Source organism: Cherax quadricarinatus, chromosome 11 (assembly GCF_038502225.1).
Source record: "Cherax quadricarinatus isolate ZL_2023a chromosome 11, ASM3850222v1, whole genome shotgun sequence".
Lineage (NCBI taxonomy): Eukaryota > Metazoa > Arthropoda > Malacostraca > Decapoda > Parastacidae > Cherax > Cherax quadricarinatus.
The window spans coordinates 8,292,767-8,307,744 of NC_091302.1; the positions used below are offsets into that span (position 1 = coordinate 8,292,767).

A 14,978-nucleotide genomic window follows, 5' to 3' on the forward strand; every position below is an offset into this window, starting at 1 on the left:
AAACCTTTCCTCTGCCTCCTTGCATTTTGTTGTTACGAATTACATCATTTCATTTACTGACTTTCCTACCAATTCTCTGTCCCACTGAATCTCCTGCAGGAAGTTCCTCATACCTGTATAGTCCCCCTTTTTATAGTTTGGCTTTTCCCATTCAACTCCTGTTACCTTATCCACTTGTAACTCTACTATGTATTCAAAATACAGAACCATGTGATCACTAGCTCCAAGGGGAATCTCATATGTGATGTCCTCAATGTCTGAACTGCTCAGGGTGAACACAAGGTCCAGTCTTGCTGGTTCATTCTCCCCTCTCTCTCTGGTAGTGTCCTTTACATGTTGATGAATGAAGTTTTCCAGTACCAAATCCATCATCTTGGCTCACCATGTTTTGGGACCACCGTGTGGGTCCAGGTTTTCCCAGTCAATCTCCCTGTGGTTGAAATCGCCCATAACCAGTAACTTTGCTCTGCTCGAGTGAGCTCTTCTTGCCACCTCAGCCAGTGTGTCCACCATTGCTTTGTTGCTCTCTTCATATTCCTCTCTTGGCCTCATGCAGTTTTGTGGTGGATTATACATCACGGCAATGACTACCTTATGTTCCCCAGACTGAAGTGTACTTACTATGTAATCCCTTCCTCCAGTCACGTCCATGCCTTCCATTTCCTCAAATCTCCATCGGTTTTTTACGAGCAATGCAACCCCTCCTCCCCCTCTGCTCCTCCTATCTTTCCTCAGGATCTGATATCCTGGTGGGAAGATTGCGTCTGTTATTGTCTCAGTGAGTTTCGTTTCTGTGACTGCTATGATGTCTGGGGACTTCTCATTGATTCTTTCATGCCACTCCTCATATTTATTCGTTATTCCATCTGCATTCGTGTACCAAACCTTCAACTTCTTTTCTAAAACTGTGATCCTGGGAGAAGATTGGGGTTGGGGGAGCGGGAGCCCTGGCGGGGGCCTATGGGGGGTTGCGATGGGGGTGGAGGTGGATTCAGAGTTTCCATACGGTGTGTATGTGTGTGTGTACTCACCTAGTTGTACTCACCTAGTTGAGATTGCGGGGGTCGAGTCCAAGCTCCTGGCCCCGCCTCTTCACTGGTCGCTACTAGATCACTCTCCCTGAACCGTGAGCTTTATCGTACCTCTGCTTAAAGTTAGGTATGGATCCTGCCTCAACTACATCGCTTCCCAAACTATTCCAATTCCTGACTACTCTGTGGCTGAAGAAATACTTCCTAACATCCCTGTGATTCATCTGTGTCTTCAGCTTCCAACTGTGTCCCCTTGTTGCTGTGTCCAGTCTCTGGAACATCCTGTCTTTGTCCACCTTGTCAATTCCTCTCAGTATTTTGTAAGTCGTTATCATGTCCCCCCTATCTCTCCTGTCCTCCAGTGTCGTCAGGTTGATTTTCCGTAACCTCTCCTCGTAGGACATACCTCTTAGCTCTGGGACTAGTCTTGTTGCAAACCTTTGCACTTTCTCTAGTTTCTTTACATGCTTGGCTAGGTGTGGGTTCCAAACTGGTGCCACATACTCCAATATGGGCCTAACGTACACGGTGTACAGGGTCCTGAACGATTCATTATTAAGATGTCGGAATGCTGTTCTGAGGTTTGCCAGGCGCCCATATGCTGCAGCAGTTATTTGGTTGATGTGCGCTTCAGATGTGCCTGGTGTTATACTCACCCCAAGACCTTTTTCCTTGAGTGAGGTTTGTAGTCTCTGGCCCCCTAGACTGTACTCAGTCTGCGGTCTTCTTTGCCCTTCCCCAATTTTCACGACTTTACACTTGGTGGGATTGAACTCCAGGAGCCAACTGCTGGACCAGGTCTGCAGCCTGTCCAGATCCCTTTGTAGTTCTGCCTGGTCTTCGATCGAACGAATTCTTCTCATCAACTTCACGTCATCTGCAAACAGGGACACCTCGGAGTTTATTCCTTCCGTCATGTCGTTCACAAATACCAGAAACAGCACTGGTCCTAGGACTGACCCCTGCGGGACCCCGCTGGTCACAGGTGCCCACTCTGACACCTCGCCACGTACCATGACTCGCTGCTGTCTTCCTGACAAGTATTCCCTGATCCATTGCAGTGCCTTCCCTCTTATCCCTGCTTGGTCCTCCAGTTTTTGCACTAATCTCTTGTGTGGTACTGTGTCAAACGCTTTCTTGCAGTCCAAGAAAATGCAATCCACCCACCCCTCTCTCTTTTGTCTTACTGCTGTCACCATGTCATAGAACTCCAGTAGGTTTGTGACACAGGATTTCCCGTCCCTGAAAGCATACTGGCTGCTGTTGATGAGATCATTCCTTTCCAGGTGTGTGTGTGTGTGTGTGTGTTTATGTGTGTGTGTGTGTGTGTGTGTGTGTGTGTGTGTGTGTGTGTGTGTGTGTGTGTGTGTGTGTGTGTGTGTGTGTGTGTGTGTGTGTGTGTGTGTGTGTGTGTGTGTGTGTATGTGTGTGTGTGTGTGTGTGTGTGTGTGTGTGTGTGTGTGTGTGTGTGTGTGTGTGTGTGTGTGTGTGTGTGTGTGTGTGTGTGTGTGTGTGTGTGTGTGTGTGTGTGTGTGTGTGTGTACGTCCACTTTAATCCGACACATATCCGTCTATCCACAGATCTATCCATCAACATCAACTCATGATAAATCTTAATCTTGGTAGAAATAGATAGATGTCCACAGCAGATAGACTGTGTCTGGATCTTCAAGTACTACACTGTCTCTCCCACGTACTCCCATGTTCTTGTACGTCCTCCCATGTAATTAAATGTTCTCCCACGTACCCTCATGCACCCACCCATCCCTCCCTCCCTCCCTCCCACACTACTCCCAGGTTAGTGAAGGCCACTCTTCTAACTTAAGTAAGTTCTTCACACAAACCTAAATTAATTAGAAATAACCAGCCACAATGAGCCTAGACTGAGCCTATCATTGCTCTGGGCACCTTAATTATTGCCCCGGTTAAATAGTAATGGGTTAATTGCCCCTTTCCTGCCCATTTCCTACCCACTGAGGTTTCAATTCTATCCATCGCTTTGTTTAAATGGGATTTTACGATACAGGAGTGGGACTGTGTGTGCGCGCGCGCGCGCGCGCGTGTGTGTGTGTGTGTGTGTGTGTGTGTGTGTGTGTGTGTGTGTGTATGTGTGTGTGTGTGTGTGTGTGTGTGTGTGTGTGTGTGTGTGTGTGAGTGTGTGTGTGTGTGTCTGTACGTGTGTGTGTGTGTGCGTGTTTGTGTGTGTGTATGTGTATGTGTGTGTGTGTGTATGTCTATGTGTGTGTGTGTGTGCGTGTATGTGTGTGTGCGTACTCACCTAGTTGTACTCACCTAGTTGTACTCACCTAGTTGAGGTTGCGGGGGTCGATTCAGAGCTCCTGGCCCCGCCTCTTCACTGGTCGCTACTAGGTCACTCTCCCTGAACCGTCAGCTTTATCATACCTCTGCTTAAAGCTATGTATGGATCCTGCCTCCACTACATCGCTTCCCAAATTATTCCACTTACTGACTACTCTGTGGCTGAAGAAATACTTCCTAACATCCCTGTGATTCATCTGTGTCTTCAACTTCCACCTGTGTCCCCTTGTTACTGTGTCCAGTCTCTGGAACATCCTGTCTTTGTCCACCTTATCAATTCCTCTCAGTATTTTGTATGTCGTTATCATGTCCCCCCTATCTCTCCTGTCCTCCAGTGTCGTCAGGTTGATTTCCCTTAACCTCTCTTCGTAGGACATACCTCTTAGCTCTGGGACTAGTCTTGTTGCAAACCTTTGCACTTTCTCTAGTTTCTTTACGTGCTTGGCTAGGTGTGGGTTCCAAACTGGTGCCGCATACTCCAATATGGGCCTAACGTACACGGTGTACAGGGTCCTGAACGATTCCTTATTAAGATGTCGGAATGCTGTTCTGAGGTTTGCTAGGCGCCCATATGCTGCAGCAGTTATTTGGTTGATGTGCGCTTCAGGAGATGTGCCTGGTGTTATACTCACCCCAAGATCTTTTTCCTTGAGTGAGGTTTTTAGTCTCTGGCCCCCTAGACTGTACTCCGTCTGCGGTCTTCTTTGCCCTTCCCCAATCTTCATGACTTTGCACTTGGTGGGATTGAACTCCAGGAGCCAATTGCTGGACCAGGTCTGCAGCCTGTCCAGATCCCTTTGTAGTTCTGCCTGGTCTTCGATCGAGTGAATTCTTCTCATCAACTTCACGTCATCTGCAAACAGGGACACCTCAGAGTCTATTCCTTCCGTCATGTCATTCACAAATACCAGAAACAGCACTGGTCCTAGGACTGACCCCTGCGGGACCCCGCTGGTCACAGGTGCCCACTCTGACACCTCACCACGTACCATTACTCGCTGCTGTCTTCCTGACAAGTATTCCCTGATCCACTGTAGTGCCTTCCCTGTTATCCCTGCTTGGTCCTCCAGTTTTTGCACCAATCTCTTGTGTGGACCTGTGTCAAACGCCTTCTTGCAGTCCAAGAATATGCAATCCACCCACCCCTCTCTCTCTCTTGTATTACTGCTGTCACCATGTCATAGAACTCCAGTAGGTTTGTGACACAGGATTTCCCGTCCCTGAAACCATGTTGGCTGCTGTTGATGAGATCATTCCTTTCTAGGTGTTCCACCACTCTTCTCCTGATAATCTTCTCCATGATTTTGCATACTATACATGTCAGTGACACTGGTCTGTAGTTTAATGCTTCATGTCTGTCTCCTTTTTTAAAGATTGGGACTACATTTGCTGTCTTCCATGCCTCAGGCAATCTCCCTGTTTCGATAGATGTATTGAATGTTGTTATTAGGGGTACACATAGCGCCTCTGCTCCCTCTCTCAATACACATGGGGAGATGTTATCTGGCCCCATTGCCTTTGAGGTATCTAGCTCACTCAGAAGCCTCTTCACTTCTTCCTCGGTTGTGTGCACTGTGTCCAGCACATGGTGGTGTGCCCCACCTCTCCGTCTTTCTGGAGCCCCTTCTGTCTCCTCTGTGAACACTTCTTTGAATCTCTTGTTGAGTTCCTCACATACTTCACGGTCATTTCTTGTTGTCTCTCCTCCTTCCTTCCTTAGCCTGATTACCTGGTCCTTGACTGTTGTTTTCCTCCTGATGTGGCTGTACAACAGTTTCGGGTCAGATTTGGCTTTTGCTGCTATGTCGTTTTCATATTGACGTTGGGCCTCCCTATATATCTGTGCATATTCGTTTCTGGCTCTACGACTGCTCTCCTTATTCTCCTGGGTCCTTTGCCTTCTATATTTCTTCCATTCCCTAGCACACTTGGTTTTTGCCTCCCTGCACCTTTGGGTAAACCATGGGCTCATCCTGGCTTTTTCATTATTCCTGTTACCCTTGGGTACAAACCTCTCCTCAGCCTCCTTGCATTTTGTTGCTACATATTCCATCATCTCATTAACTGGCTTCCCTGCCAGTTCTCTGTCCCACTGAACCCCGTTCAGGAAGTTCCTCACTTCTGTGTAGTCCCCTTTCTTGTAGTTTGGCTTCATTCGTCCTGGCCTTCCTGCTTCTCCCTCCACTTGTAGCTCTACTGTATATTCGAAGCTTAAAACCACATGGTCACTGGCCCCAAGGGGTCTTTCATATGTGATGTCCTCGATATCTGCACTACTCAAGGTGAATACTAAGTCCAGCCTTGCTGGTTCATCCTTTCCTCTCTCTCTTGTAGTGTCCCTTACGTGTTGGTACATGAAGTTTTCCAGTACCACCTCCATCATCTTAGCCCTCCATGTATCTTGGCCCCCATGCGGGTCCAAGTTCTCCCAATCGATCTCCTTGTGGTTAAAGTCACCCATGATCAGGAGCTTTGGCCTGCATGCATGAGCTCTTCTGGCCACTGTAGCCAGTGTGTCAACCATCGCTCTATTACTCTCGTCGTAGTCTTGCCCTTGGCCTCCTGCTGTTCTGTGGTGGGTTATACATCACTGCTATTACCACCTTGGGACCTCCAGAGTGAAGCGTTCCCGCTATGTACTCACTTTCTTCTCCGCTGTCTCCTCTCTCCAGCTCATCAAAATTCCAGCGATTTTTGATCAGCAATGCCACTCCTCCACCTCCCCCCTGTTCCCTCTGTCTTTCCTCAGGATTTGGTATCCCGTTGGAAAGATGGCATCTGTTATCATACCTGTAAGCTTGGTTTCTGTGAGAGCTATGATGTCCGGTGATGCCTCTTTGACTCTTTCATGCCACTCTCCCACTTATTTGTTATTCCATCAGCGTTTGTGTACCATACCTTCAGTTTTCTTTCCAACACTGTGGTTTGGGGGGCCTGTGAGGGTGGGAGACCTGGTAGCATACTGTGGGATTCTATAGCTTGGTGTTGTGTGTGTGTGTGTGTGTGTGTGTGTGTGTGTGTGTGTGTGTGTGTGTGTGTGTGTGTGTGTGTGTGTGTGTGTGTGTGTGTGTGTGTGTGTATGTGTGTGTACTCACCTATTTCTACTCACCTGTTTGTGGTTGCAGGGGTCGAGTCATAGCTCCTGGCCCCACCTCTTCGCTGATTGCTACTAGGTCTTCTCTCTCCCTGCTCCATGAGTTTTATCATACCTCGTCTTAAAACTATGTATGGTTCCTACCTCCACTACCTCACTTGCCAGACTATTCCACTTACTGACAACTCTATGACTGAAGAAACACTTCCTAACATCCCTTTGACTCATCTGAGTCTTCAACTTCCAATTGTGACCCCTTGTTTCTGTGTCCCATCTCTGGAACATCCTGTCTATGTCCACTTTGTCAATTCCTCGCAGTATTTTGTATGTCGTTATCATGTCTCCCCTGACCCTCCTGTCCTCGTGTCGTCAGGCCGATTTCCCTTAACCTTTCCTTGTAGGACATTCCCCTTATCTCTGGGACTAGTTTTGTTGCAAACCTTTGCGTGTTTATATATGTGTATGTACGTGTATAAGTATGTTTGTATGTACGTGTATAAGTACTATGTATGTACGTGAATAAGTATGTATGTACGTGAATAAGTATGTGAGTATGTACGTGTATAAGTATGTTTGTACGTGTATAAGTATGTTTGTATGTACGTGTATAAGTACGTGCGTATACGTGCTTGATCAAGCCATCCCTCAGACATATGGGTTAAGTAACCATGGCTTAACCCTCCTAGAAGATCTTTGGGTTAGGAGTCCCTGGGTTAGAACTTTAAGGAAAACCCATTGAAAGCAGAGGCTTATATAGTCCTTGTGGCTTATAAAGTGGCTTAAATAACCCCTGTGGCTTATAAAGTTACTTAAATAGTCCTTGTGGCTTATAAAGTGGCTTAAATAACCCCTGTGGCTTATAAAGTTACTTAAATAGTCCTTGTGGCTTATAAAGTGGCTTAAATAACCCCTGTGGCTTATAGAGTGGCTTGAATATCTTTTATGGCTTATAAAGTGGCTCGGTGGCCCGGTGGCCTGGTGGCTAAAGCTCCCGCTTCACACACGGAGGGCCCGGGTTCGATTCCCGGCGGGTGGAAACATTTCGACACGTTTCCTTACACCTATTGTCCTGTTCACCTAGCAGCAAATAGGTACCTGGGTGTTAATCGACTGGTGTGGGTCGCATCCTGGGGGACAAGATTAAGGACCCCAATGGAAATAAGTTAGACAGTCCTCGATGACGCACTGACTTTCTTGGGTTATCCTGGGTGGCTAACCCTCCGGGGTTAAAAATCCGAACGAAATCTTATCTTATCTTATCTCTCTTACATAGCCCTTGTGGATTATAAAGTGGCTTATATAGCTCTTCTGGCTTATAAAGTGGCTTAGAAAGCCACCCCCTGGCTCTACAAGCCACCTACTCAGGGTTGCGATAGAATATTTCAACTTTAATAAACTGATGTATGTAAATTAGACAGGTAAATGGTGAGACTTTTTTGGTGTATCAGGTATTATAGGCTAAGCCTTTTATTTAGGCCTTTTGGGAAGGCCTAAATCAAAGTTTTTGCTTTTCTTAATTGGCCATTTGTGGACTGGTGAGAAAGTGGATTGGAAAATGGATTAGCCTTACGCAGTTTGAAGAGAAGGTACGACAGATTGGCAGGCAGGAGCCAGGAGGATGGTAGGGGGTCAGGAGCTAGGTCACGTCTTCCTCAGTAGGTTGGTGTGTGTGTGTGTGTGTGTGTGTGTACTAACCTAGTTGTGGTTGCAGGGGTCGATTCATAGCTCCTGTCCCCGCCTCATCACTGGTCGCTACTAGGTCACTCTTCCTGCTCCATGAGCTTCATCATACCTCTTCTTAAAGTTATGTATGGATCCTGCTTCCACTACATCACTTCCCAGACTATTCCACTTACTGACTACTCTGTGGCTGAAGAAATACTTCCTAACATTCCTTTGATTCATCTGAGTCTTCAACTTCCAACTGTGTCCCCTTGTTGCTGTGTCCAATCTCTGGAACATCCTGTCTTTGTCCACCTTGTCGATTCCTTTCAGTATTTTATATGTCGTTATCATGTCCCCCCTATCTCTCCTGTCCTCAAGTGTCGTCAGGTTGATTTCCCTTAACCTCTCCTCGTAGGACATACCTCTTAGCTCTGGGACTAGTCTTGTTGCAAACCTTTGCACTTTCTCTAATTTCTTTATATGCTTGGCTAGGTGTGGGTTCCAAACTGGTGCTGCATACTCCAATACAGGGGTGACATACACAGTGTACAGAGTCCTGAAGAATTCCTTATTGTGATGTCAGAATGCTATTCTTTGGTTTGCCAGGCGCCCATATGCTGCAGCAGTTATTTGGTTAATGTGCGCCTCAGGAGATGTGCTCGGTGTTATACTCACCCCAAGATCTTTTTCCATGAGTGAGATTTGTACTCCGTCACCGGTCTTCTCTGCCCTTCCCCAATCTTCATGGCTCTGCTCTTGGTGGGGTTGAACTCCAGGAGCCAGTTGCTGGACCAGGCCAGATCCCTTTGTAGTTCTACCTGGTCCTCGTCTGACTGAATTCTTCTCATCAACTTCACATCATCTGCAATCAGGGACACTTCTGAGTCTATTCCTTCCGTCATGTCGTTCACATATACCAGAAACAGCACTTATCCTAGGACTGACCCTTGTGGAACCCTGCTCGTTACAGGCGCCCACTCTGACACCTCCTTATGTACCATGACTCATTGATGTGTTCCCGAGAGGTATTCCCTGATCCACTGCAGTGCCTTCCTTGTTATCCCAGCCTGGTCTTCCAGCTTATGCTCTAATATCTTGTGTGGAACTGTGTTAAAAGCCTTGTTACAGTCCAAGAAAACGCAATCTACCCACCCCTCTCTCTCTCTCTTGTCTTACTGCTGTCACCATGTCATAGAACTCCAGTAGGTTTGTGACACAGGATTTCCCATCCCTGAAACAATGCTGGATGTCGTTGACAGGCTCATTTCTTTCTAGGTGCTCCACCACTCTTCTCCTGATAATCTTCTCCATGATTTTGCATACTATACATGTCAGTGACACTGGTCTGTAGTTTAGTACTTTGTGTCTGTCTCCTTTTTTAAAGATTGGGACTACATTTGCTGTCTTCCATGTCTCAGGCAATCTCCCTGTTTCGATAGATGTATTGAATATTGTTGTTAGAGGTACACATAGCGCCTCTGCTCCCTCTCTCAATACCCATGGGGAGATGTTATCCGGCCCCATTGCCTTTGAGGTATCTAGCTCACTCAGAAGCCTCTTCACTTCTTCCTCGGTTGTGTGCACTGTGTCCAGCACATGGTGGTGTGCCCCACCTCTCCGTCTTTCTGGAGCCCCTTCTGTCTCCTCTGTGAACACTTTGAATTTCATGTTGAGTTCCTCACATACTTCGCGGTCGTTTCTTGTGATCTCTCCTCCTTCCTCAGCCTGATTACCTGTGTACTCACCTAATTGTACTCACCTAATTGTGGTTGCAGGGGTCGAGACTCAGCTCCTGGCCCCGCCTCTTCACTGATCGCTACTGGATCCTCTCTCTCTCTGCTTCCTGAGCTTTGTCATACCTCTTCTTAAAACTATGTATGGTTCCTGCCTCCACTACTTCACTTGCAAGGCTATTCCACTTGCTGACAACTCTATGACTGAAGAAATACTTCCTAACGTCCCTGTGACTCGTCTGAGTCTTCAGCTTCCAGTTGTGACCCCTTGTCCCTGTGTCCTCTCTCTGGAACATCCTATCTCTGTCCACCTTGTCTATTCCCCGCAGTATCTTGTATGTCGTTATCATGTCTCCCCTGACCCTTCTGTCCTCCAGTGTCGTCAGTCCGATTTCCCTTAACCTTTCCTCGTACGACATTCCCTTGAGCTCTGGGACTAGCCTTGTTGCAAACCTTTGTACTTTCTCTAACTTCTTGACGTGCTTGACCAGGTGTGGGTTCCAGACTGGTGCTGCATACTCCAGTATGGGCCTAACATACACAGTGTACAGTGTCTTGAACGATTCCTTATTAAGGTATCGGAACGCTATTCTCAGGTTTGCCAGGCGCCCGTATGCTGCAGCGGTTATTTGGTTGATGTGTGCCTCCGGTGATGTGCTCGGTGTTATGGTCACTCCAAGGTCTTTCTCCCTGAGTGAGGTCTGTAGTCTTTGTCCACCTAGCCTATACTCTGTCTGCGGTCTTCTTTGCCCCTTCCCAATCTTCATGACTTTGCATTTGGCTGGATTGAATTCGAGAAGCCAGTTACTGGACCACATGTCCAGCCTCTCCAGGTCTCTTTGCAGTCCTGCCTCATCCTCGTCCGATTTAATTCTTCTCATCAACTTCACGTCATCTGCGAACAGGGACACTTCAGAGTCTATTCCTTCCATCATGTCGTTCACATATATCAAAAATAGCACTGGTCCTAGAACTGACCCCTGTGGGACCCCGCTCGTAACAGGCGCCCACTGTGATACCTCTTCACGTACCATGACTCGTTGCTGCCTCCCTGTCAGGTATTCCCTTATCCATTGCAGTGCCCTTCCTTTTACGTGTGCCTGATCCTCCAGCTTCTGCACTAATCTCTTGTGGGGAACTGTGTCAAAGGCCTTCCTGCAGTCTAGGAAAACGCAATCTACCCAACCCTCTCTCTCGTGTCTTACTTCTGTTACCTTGTCATAAAACTCCAGAGGGTTTGTGATACAAGATTTGCCTTCCATGAACCCATGCTGGTTTTCATTTATAATCTTGTTCCTTTCCAGGTGTTCGACCACTCTCCTCCTGATAATCTTCTCCATGACTTTGCACACAATACATGTCAGAGACACAGGTCTGTAGTTTAGTGCCTCGTTTCTGTTTCCTTTCTTAAATATGGGGACTACATTAGCTGTCTTCCATTTCTCAGGTAGTTGCCCAGTTTCAAGGGATGTGTTGAAGATTGTGGTTAGAGGCACACAGAGCATCTCTGCTCCTTCTCTAAGGACCCATGGGGAGATGTTGTCCGGTCCCATCGCCTTTGAGGTGTCAAGGTCACTTAAGAGCTTCTTCACCTCCTCCTCAGTTGTTCCTATGTCATCCAATACTTGTTGGTATATTCCCTCTTGATGTTCCCTTCTGTGCTGTCTTCCCACAGCCCTTCCTGTCTCTACTGTAAAAACTTCCTTAAATCTCCTGTTCAGCTCCTCACATACCTCCTGATCATTTCTTGTGAGTTCTCCACCTTCTGTCCTTAATCTGATCACCTGGTCTTTGACTGTTGTCTTCCTCCTGATGTGGCTATACAACAGTTTCGGGTCAGTCTTGATTCTCGATGCTATGTCATTTTCATACTGTCGCTGGGCCTCCCTCCTTACCTGTGCGTACTCATTCCTGGCTCTGCGACTGATCTCCCTATTTTCGTGTGTTCTCTGCCTTCTGTACTTTTTCCATTCTCTATTGCACTTTGTTTTTGCCTCCTTACACCGTCGGGTAAACCAGGGGCTTGTTCTGGTCTTCCTGTTGTTACTGTTGCCCTTGGGAATGAACCTTTCCACTGCTTCCTTGCATTTTGTTGCTACATATTCCATCATTTCATTTACTGGCTTTCCTGCCAGTTCTCTGTCCCACTGGACCTCCCGCAGGAAGTTCTTCAACCCTATGTAGTCCCCTCTTTTATAGTCAGGCTTTTCCCATTCTACTCCTGTTATTCTCTCCACTTGCAGCTCTACTATGTATTCAAAGCACAGAACCACGTGGTCGCTAGCTCCTAGGGGACTCTCATACTTGATGTCCTCAATGTCTGAGCTGCCCAGGGTGAACACAAGGTCCAATCTTGCTGGTTCATCCTCCCCTCTCACTCTGGTAGTGTCCTTAACGTGTGTGTGTGTGTGTGTGTGTGTGTGTGTGTGTGTGTGTGTGTGTGTGTGTGTGTGTGTGTGTGTGTGTGTGTGTGTGTGTGTGTGTGTGTGTTTTGGCCAGGATATGAGTGTGCGTTGGCCAGGGTATAAGTGTGTGTGTTGGCCAGGATATGACAGATTGCGTTGGAAAGAATATGAGAGTGCGTTGGTCAGGATCTGAGTGTGTGTCGGCCTGGATATGAGTGTGCGTCGGCCAGGATATAAGTGTTTGTCGGCTAGGATATGAGTGTGCGTCGGCCAGGATATAAGTGTGTGTTGGCCAGGATATAAGTGTGTGTGTTGGCCAGGATTTAAGTGTTTGCGTTTGCCAGGATATATGAGGGTGTGCTGGCTAGGATATGAGTGTGTGTGTGTGTGTGTGTGTTGCCAGGATATGAGTGTGTGTGTTGGCCAAGTTATGAGTGTGTGTTGGCCAGGATATGAGTGTATATTACCCAGGATATGAGAGTGTATGTTGGCCAGGATATGAGAGTGTATGTTGGCCAGTACATGAATGCATGTTGGCCAGGATATGAGAGAGAGCTTCGACCAAGATATAAGATACCTTACACACAGTCACCTGTGTATCCTAGGCTACACACACTCACCTGTGTATCCTAGGCTACACACAACGCACCTACGTCATACACTGCCCCCCAGACGGATAAATACTCTGTAAACAGATTTTACATCGCACATAACGTCACTGTGAGAGAGAGAACACACAGACCTGAACACTCCCTGCCTGTGCTTTGAGCTCTGAATGTGTGCAGTAAGGGAATTACCATTCAGGTGAGGTAAGAGATGCGTGCTGTGTGTTAGGAAGTAGCAGTGACTTTGTTCCTTAGTATCGTATTGAGCAGCAGCAAGTAACTACTACTACTACTGCTGCTGCTGCTGCTGCTGCTGCTGCTTCGTCTGTTCCGTCGTCTTTAGTTGATTTATCAAGACTTGAGGGGATTGATTACCTCGAGATTCTTCATGACGCCTTCCACTGTCTTCGGCAACTGTTCTCTCTGTTGGATTGGGGGTGAAAATACAAGTTACTGCTCCTTGGTGCCCTAACTAGGCTTAGAGAGTAGCAGAGTAGCAGTTACTACTACATGGCTCCCTGACTAGGCTTAGAGAGTAGCAGTTATTGCTACTTGGCTCGCTGACTAGTGTTGAAGAACACGCAGAAACTCACTTCTCTCTTGCCTGAGTTGGACAACTCAGCACCATCTGTTTTGCACACAAACACACACACACACACACACACGTTGCAGAGCAAGCTGTAATTAGGACAACGTTTCGCTCAGCCCTTCAGCGTGTGAAACATGGTTGCAATAAAAGGCTTGCTCCGTGGCCTGCTGCTGGTAGTACACTGTGTGGACCTGGGGTTCCACAAACCTTACCTACCATGCCTTTCAGTCGATGAAGGGCTCTTGATCCAAGGCACTGTAGCAACCCCCCAGTCCTCAAATCAACCCCATCACCTCCCATATCCCCAGGAACAACGATTCCAAAGGCTCCACCTGCTCTACGAAGGTTACTACCATCCTCCAAGCATGGCAATGCAAGTCGAAATATAAGGCTGAATTATTGAAGAAGTCTGGAGGTGTGTGGTGGCATGTACCAAGTGTGGAATGCTCCACACAGTCCACCACGCACCTCCACCTGCCACACCGTTTTTATAACCCGGATTACAGACACGGATTACATAAATAGAAGCACAGTACGCATTATCTGGATTGAGGATTGGCATGCGTGGCAGTCGGGCGAATGGAATGTGACTTAGGGGGACTGCTAACGACTCTCAGTCACACAACTCCCTATATTACCCTAGAATCTATAATCTAGGGCCTAGATTATACGGCGGAGATTATTATAAATCGCCTATAATTGCCCCTGTCGACATACTCTACGCATACTATAGTGATTTTCGGCTACAAGGGAAGCCATTATCACGAGAGCTCACGATATAGTGTACAGGAATTGCCTTCAAGGGTGCGCCTTACTGCTGGCGAAGGGCTCTTGATCCATGGAGTTCGAGCTACTCTCCTCCTCTTCCGTTCCCCAGCCACTGTGTGGCCCATACGGTTATAGGCTTCCCCGCCAATGCCTTGGTGAGAATACGGGAGGAACCGGAAAGAGACGAGACAGAAATAGGAACGGAAGATAATAGAGAATGGAAATAGGAGTGTGTTAGTTACTATTTATCAAAGTCACTTGTGAATAGACACCTGGCCTGTGTTTTGTAAGTGAGAGAGCGAGAGAGAGAGAGAGAGAGAGAGAGTTATGGCTCCACTGTTACATTCACGTCGTCTCTAGAATATATCAAATACAGGTTTTATTATTATTATTATTATTATTATTATTATTATTATTATTATTATTATTATTATTATTATTATTATTATTATTATTGACTCTCTCTTTTCCTCTCTTTCTCGTATTTTATTGTACATTTCTATTTTTTCTTTCTTTATCTTTCCTTCCTTCTGTTTCCCTCCCTTTGTTTATTCCCTCTCTTTATTGCTCTTTCCTCTCCCCTTCTCTCTCTATTTCTCACTTCCATCACCTCCCTCCCTCTTCCCTCTCCTTACTACCCTCTCTCTCCCTCTCCATACTAACCCTCTCCTCCCTCTCTATACTAGCCCTCTCCTCTCCGCCTCTCCATACTAACCCTCTCCTCCCTCTCTATACTAGCCCTCTCTCTCCCTCTCCATACTAACCCTCT

General features: G+C 47.0%; 1 protein-coding gene across 4 annotated transcripts in view; it reads left to right on the plus strand.

Annotated features, from left to right (window-relative positions):
- Nucleotides 1-14,978, plus strand: part of LOC128687503 (neurexin 1) — a 350,524-nt gene that overhangs the window by 7,943 nt on the left and 327,603 nt on the right. The window lies entirely within an intron of this gene.